This window comes from Cucumis melo, chromosome 6 (genome assembly GCF_025177605.1).
Source record: "Cucumis melo cultivar AY chromosome 6, USDA_Cmelo_AY_1.0, whole genome shotgun sequence".
Classification (NCBI taxonomy): domain Eukaryota; kingdom Viridiplantae; phylum Streptophyta; class Magnoliopsida; order Cucurbitales; family Cucurbitaceae; genus Cucumis; species Cucumis melo.
In genome coordinates, this window is record NC_066862.1 from 34,998,092 (window position 1) to 35,005,438 (window position 7,347).

Here is a 7,347-nt window from a genome sequence, read left to right on the forward strand (position 1 = left end):
GTCCACCACAACCCAAATCACTGTAAAACCCCTCAGAGTTCTCGGTAGCCCTGTAATGAAATCCATGGACACGTTCTCCCACTTCCATTCCGGTATGCTCAAGGGTTGTAATAAACCCGCTGGTTTCTGCCTTGGTGCTTTAACCTGCTGACACACCAAGCATTTACTAACAAATTCTGCTACTTCTCTCTTCATGTTACGCCACCAATAAACTCGCTTCAGGTCCTGATACATCTTCGTACTACCTGGGTGCATGGAAAATGGGGAACTGTGCGCCTCAGATAATAATTCTGTCTTAACCGCACAATCTGACGGAACACAGAGGCGTCTCTCAAACAACAGTCCACCATCAGAGGATAACGAGAACTCAGCTGTTTGCCCTGCCTCTGCTAGGCCACGTTTCTCAACCAGATAAGGATCGTTACTCTGAGCATCAATGATCCTCTGCCTCAAAGTCGGCTGTACCGTCAACTGGGCTAACTGCATAGTAACTGCCCCCACTGACACTGCAATCTCAGCTCGCTCGAGATCCCGATGCAATGGGGCCTGCCGGGTAATGAGTGCTGCTGAATGTGATACTTTCCTACTAAGAGCATCAGCTACCACATTTGCCTTGCCTGGATGATACAGTATCTCACAATCGTAATCCTTCACTAACTCAAGCCACCTTCGCTGTCTCATATTCAATTCTTTCTGAGTAAAGAAGTATTTCAAGCTCTTATGATCTGTGAATATCTGTATCTTTTCACCATATAAATAATGCCTCCATATTTTCAAAGCAAAAACCACTGCTGCCAACTCTAGGTCATGCGTAGGGTAGTTCTGCTCATGACTCTTCAACTGACGAGACGCATAAGCGACCACCTTACCCTGCTGCATCAAAACACAACCCAGACCCTTCTTGGAAGCATCACTATAAATCACGAAATTGCCAGAACCATCAGGTACCGTAAGAACCGGTGCGGTAACTAACTTCTGTTTAAGGGTCTGGAAACTGTCCTCACATGCCTTGCTCCAAACAAAAGGAGCTCCCTTTCTGGTCAACTGAGTAAGAGGAGTAGCTATACGAGAAAAGTTCTCCACAAACCGTCGATAATAGCCTGCTAAACCCAGAAACCTACGAACCTCACTGACTGTGGAAGGTCGGGTCCAACCGGTGACTGCCTCTATCTTAGCTGGATCTACAGAGACTCCAGCCTTAGAAACCACGTGGCCCAGAAAGGACACCTGCTTCAGCCAAAACTCGCACTTCGAGAACTTTGCGTATAATTTATTATCCCGAAGTGTTTGCAAAACCATACGTAAATGCTCCTCGTGTTCGGCCTCCGTCTTGGAGTATATCAAGATATCGTCGATAAACACAATCACAAAAGTGTCTAGAAACTCCCTAAACACTCTGTTCATCAAGTCCATAAACACTGCCGGAGCATTCGTCAAACCAAAAGACATCACAATAAACTCGTAGTGTCCATATCTGGAACGAAATGCTGCCTTCGGTACATCCTCATCCTTAATTCTCAGCTGATGGTACCCCGACCGAAGATCAATCTTAGAGAACACTGTGGCTCCCTGTAACTGGTCAAATAGATCGTCAATCCTGGGTAAGGGATATCTGTTCTTTACTGTTACTTTGTTCAACTCCCTATAGTCAATGCACAGACGCATCGATCCGTCCTTCTTCTTAACGAATAAGACTGGCGCACCCCAAGGTGACACGCTCGATCGAATGAATCCCTTATCAAGCAATTCTTGTAACTGTACCTTCAGTTCTTTCAGTTCCGCGGGGGCCATTCTGTAAGGGGCTCTGGATATAGGAACCGTGCCCGGCTCCAACTCTATGGTAAACTCAACCTCTCTGTGCGGAGGTAACCCTGGAAGTTCCTCAGGAAAAACGTCCGGATAGTCCCTCACTACTGGTTCTGATGACAGGGATACATCCGCCTCTCTAGTATCCACCACACTCGCTAAGATACCCCAAATACCCTGACTGAGCAGTTTACTGGCCCTGATGGCTGAGATTACCTGGGGCAACGACTTTGACCCTCCTCCCTTAAATTTAAAACTGGCCATCGAGGGAGGGTTAAACGTTACCTCCTTACGTGAACAATCTATGCTGGCGTGGTTAGCGGCCAACCAATCCATACCCAGGATTACATCAAAGTCCAGCATATCCAGAACTATCAGCGTTACTTCAATCACATGGCCTGCTATCTCAATCTGACATGCCTTCACCTTTTCCTTCGACAACATACATTCCCCGGAAGGAGTAGATACTGACAGAACATGGTGTAAGGGCTCTACCTCTAAGCGGGCATGCGACACAAATGCGGAAGAGATAAAAGAATGTGACGAACCCGAATCAAACAAAACTAAGGCGTAATGCCCCAACACTGGGAGCGTACCTGTCACTACTGTGCCTGCCTTCTCAGCCTCAGTCCTGTTGGTAGCAAAGACTCTACCCTGATGTGGAGCACCTGCTCCCTGATTCTGCGCGATCCCCGTGACTCTCAACGGGCATCTATCAGCTGTATGACCCTCTTGCCTGCACTTAAAGCAGGTCCTGGTCCCGAATAAGCAACGGCCCAAATGGTGCTTCCCACAAGTGGTACACAACGGCTTCCCTCTGGCAGCCTCCCCTGCCTCAAAAGGTTTCTGCTGGAAGCTGCGAAACTCACCACCTGGTCTGAAATTCCACTGTGGCACTGGAACAGGCTGTTGCTCAGCCTTTCTCTTCTGTCCCGACGTCGAACCTCTACCAGCGGTCTTAGACGAGTTGGCCCTCTCCTGTAAACTGAGATCCACTGCCAGGCGCAGTGCATCGGCATGAGTAGCGGGTCTGAAAGCTCGGACCAAAGCCTGAATGTCCAGTCTGAGGCCTCTAACAAACTTGTCAGCTCTGGCCGCCTCGGTCGCTATCATCTCGGGAGCGAAGCGGGATAACATGTCAAACTCCGCATCATACTGCTCCACTGTCATGTCACCCTGCTCTAAGTTCAGAAACTCCTGCCGCTTGGCATCTCTCAAACTGGCAGAGATGAATTTCGCATAGAAACTCTCCTTGAACTGCTGCCACGTGATCTGACTCACATCACCACCTAGCATCCTCTCTGTAGTCTCCCACCAGGCAGTACCTCTGTCAGTCAACATAAAAACAGCACACTGAACTTTCTGATCCTCAGGGCATTTCATGTAACGGAATATGGTCTCCAAGGACGATAGCCACATCTGAGCTCTGGTGGGGTCCTCCAAAGACCCATCAAACGTCGTGGGATTATACTTCCTGAAATCCCTCAGGTGCTTAGCCTCTGCCGACAACTGATCCGGCACAAACTGGGGTGCAACTGGTACCGGAGCCGGAGCTGGAGCAGGAACTGGTGCTGGAGCTGGCGCTGGAGCTGGCGCCGGCGTTGGCGAGGCAGGCTTCTGCTGCTCCCGCATCTGCATAATCATATCTCTAAACCTCTGCTCCATGGCGGCTAGGTCCGCATGAGTAACTGGCGCAGCCGGGTCAGGGGCTTGGGCTACAGGCTGCACCTCAGGCTGAACGCGTCCTGCTCCCCTTCCTCGGCCTCCTCGGCCACCCCTTCGTGCACCTCTCCTTGGTGGCATTTCCCTAACAACCACCAACGATTTCCTTTAGTCACAAATGGTAATTGAATTTGCAGTTTAACTTAGGTAAGGTAATGCATGTAGAGTTATACATATACTTTCACGAGAGCGTACATGACGAGCGGCAAGGATCGTTTCAGCCATAAGGACACAAAACACAGACTCACATTATAAGTCAGTCTACAGAACCTAAAACTTAGGCTCTGATACCAACTGTAACGACCCAACTTTTCCGGACTAAGCTGAGGTCACTACCAAATACCAAAACTCGACCATTCAACATAAAATTTAAAACGGACCAGGTACGATTCATTAAAACAGTATAAACCTTACAAAAGACAGTTTCGGGCCCTATTTTAAATAATTCAAAAAGTCACAAGATAAAATGTTAAGTCACCAGTCCAAAAATCACAATCAAAATATTCTGACAAAATACATAGCGGAAGCGAAAGAAAAACAGACGCGTCCATATGGCCTTCACGCATCCTTCCTGCCTCTCGTCGGTCTGCCCCTCGCTGCACCCCTACCTGAAAAGTTAAAGAAGGGAAAGGGTGAGTATAAACATACCCAGTAAGGGACCCACTACTGGGCCCGTTAGGGAACAACAGTTAACTTCCTATTCGGGGGTACCCTACATAACAGTCCAGTGGTTCCGTAGAACGCACATATCAGTCTAGTGCTCCCGAAGGATGCACATATCAGTCTAGTGCTCCCGAAGGATGCACATATCAGTCTAGTGCTCCCGAAGGATGCACATATCAGTCTAGTGCTCCCGTAGGACGCACATATCAGTCTAGTGCTCCCGAAGGAGGCACATATCAGTCTAGTGCTCCCGTAGGACGCACATATCGTTCTAGTGCTCCCGAAGGATGCACATATCAGTCTAGTGCTCCCGAAGGATACACATATCAGTAAGGCACACTACCCCATAGATGAAGCTAACCATTACCCCTGAGTCCAAACTAAACTGTCTACATCAGCCACACCTCAACGGCATTCATATTACAGTTCCGCCACAGGCTTTGTCAGTCAGATAGTATAGGTTTAAACATCTACACCCTCAGTCGCTATATGCATTACCGATTCGCACACCAATAGGGAAACCCTAGGTCCAATCGACTAACCAACCAAAACCGGACTCACTGTCCTTCCCCGTCCAAATTCCATGAACCACATCCAGACCAGTGCTTTACTACATACTAAACCGTAACTTTAAGGTCCATCAACATATAATTTCAATCCACAATTAGCAGTCACAGTATATTTTCATCAGACAAAAATATAATATCAGTACTTAACAGTCAACACGCATACAGATATTCAGTACAGTCACTAACGTGTAATCCCCTGTGGATTACTACGATTTTAGCCTGGACTCGGGGTCCAGTAGTAGGAAAACCCTTACCTGAAACTCGGTTATGCCCCTCGATCGAAAACCACGCTCGACAGATCTACCTAACGAAACACGAAAGTTTTAGTTGATGATTTCAGTAGCAGTTGTTTTAAAAGGTTATCCGCTGACTTACCCAAGGAAAGGAAGCTAACTCCAACCAGGTCTGCCGCGGAACCCGAGAACTTAAGCGTCAACTCTGCACTACCTTCAAGGGAGAAAAGTAGGGCCATATCTTAATCCAACATTCAAACTCGAATCGGACGAGGTAACATTAGGGAATTCATCAGAACAATCCTTACCGAAGACTCACCGTGAACCGAAATGAAGGAAGGAAGGCTTAGGTGGCTCGGCTCGGCTCGGCTCGGCTCGGCTCGGCTTGGTTCTCGGCTCGGCTCGGCTTGGTTCGGCTCGCGGCTCGGCTCACTCGGCTCGCGGCTCGGCTTGGTTCGGCTCGCGGCTCGGCTCACTCGGCTCGCGGCTCGGCTTGGTGCGGCTCGCGGCTCGGCTCACTCGGTTCGCGGCTCGGCTTGGTTCGGCTCGCTCGGCTTGGTTCGGCTCGCTCGGCTCGGCTGGAAGTGGTTTCGGGTCGGGTTGGCTTGGAACCGGGTCGCACGGTTTTTGGAGGGCTTTCTCTCTTCCGGCGACGGCGGCGGTGGCGAACGACACTGGAAGGTGATACAGGAGATGGAGACGGAGAGGAGGAGAGATATGGTGGCGGAGACGAAGGCGGAAGAGAGAAAAAAAAAAGGCCGGAGAAGTGCGGCGGCGTCGGGTGAAACGAAACCGAGAGGACACCCGAACGGATAGACGCGGCGGCTGTTCGCTTTCGGAGACGGAGACGACGACGCCGGCGGCGATGCAGAGACGAGGAAGGAAGGGATGGAGGAAGAAGAGAAGATGGATGGTTCGGGTGGCGGTGGCGCGGCGTCGGGGAGAGGAAGAAACGGAAGAGAAAGAAGAAAAATTTTCGATGGGGGGGGGGGGCGGCGCGAATTAAGGTTTTTTTAAAAAAAAATTTATTATATATATATATATAATTCTTAATAAATTTATAATATTAATAATTTAAATTAAATAATAATATATATATTAAATATAAATAATAATGATAATAATAAAGTAATAATAATAATATATTAATAATATTAATATTAAATAATTAATAATTTATTTTATTGTTTTATAAATAACAATATTTCTATAATATTAATTAATAATAATAATTATTATAATATTAATATTATAACAAATAAAATAAATATTAATAATAATAATATAATTAATATTATATTATTATTATATCAACTTGCATTTTACATAAAACGAGAAAAATTTTACCTTAAATTTTCGGGGCGTTACAGTTTGAATACCATCCACCCACAACTCATTTAACTCATCTATCAATGGTTGTAAGTAAATATCAATTTCTTTGCCAGGAGATCTTGGACCAGGGATGAGTAAAGATAGAAAAGTGAATGGTGCTTTCATACACTTCCAAGGAGGCAAGTTGTATGGAATGAGTATTACTGGCCACATGCTGTATGATGTGCTCATGTTTCCAAATGGATTAAACCCATCCGAAGAAAGTGCTAATCTGACATTTCGAGCGTGTGAAGCAAAACAAGGATATTGTTCATCAAAATGTTTCCAACCCTCGGCATCAGCAGGATGTCGAAGTATACCTTTAGTTTCACACCTCTTATCTCTGTGCCACCTCATATCCTCTGCGGTATGTTTTGAAAGAAATAATCTTTGCAACCTTGCCTTTAGTGGAAAATATCTTAGCACCTTATGTGGAATTTGTTTCCCCTTTCTATCATTCAACCTATATCTAGACTCTCCACAATGCGGACATTTGTCAAGTGATGCATAATCTTTCCAAAATAAAGCACAATCAAATTTGCACACATGAATTGATTCATATCCCATCCCTAGGTCACGTAGTCTCTTCTTAGCTTCATAGTAGGAGACAGGTAGCTTCACACCATTCGGAAAGGCTTCATTTAATAGTTCAAGCAACATATCAAAGGATTTGTCACTCCAACGATTAATTACCTTAATGTGCATAAGTTTCACTAAAAAATTAAATGAAGTGAACTTTAGACATCCCGGATATAACTCCTCTTCTATTTCAGGAAACATTCCACTTATTTTATCGGACTCATCTTGCTCGTTTGATTCTCTTCTACATTCTTCAAACATTGGCCCATGTAGATCATGAATCATCTCTACCATCTCATCATCCATACTATCTCTAACTCCAATGTTTTCTCTAAGATTTACATTCTCTTCTCTACATTCACTTACATTGGAAAACGTTGCACCTAGAAACCTCAAATTAGACC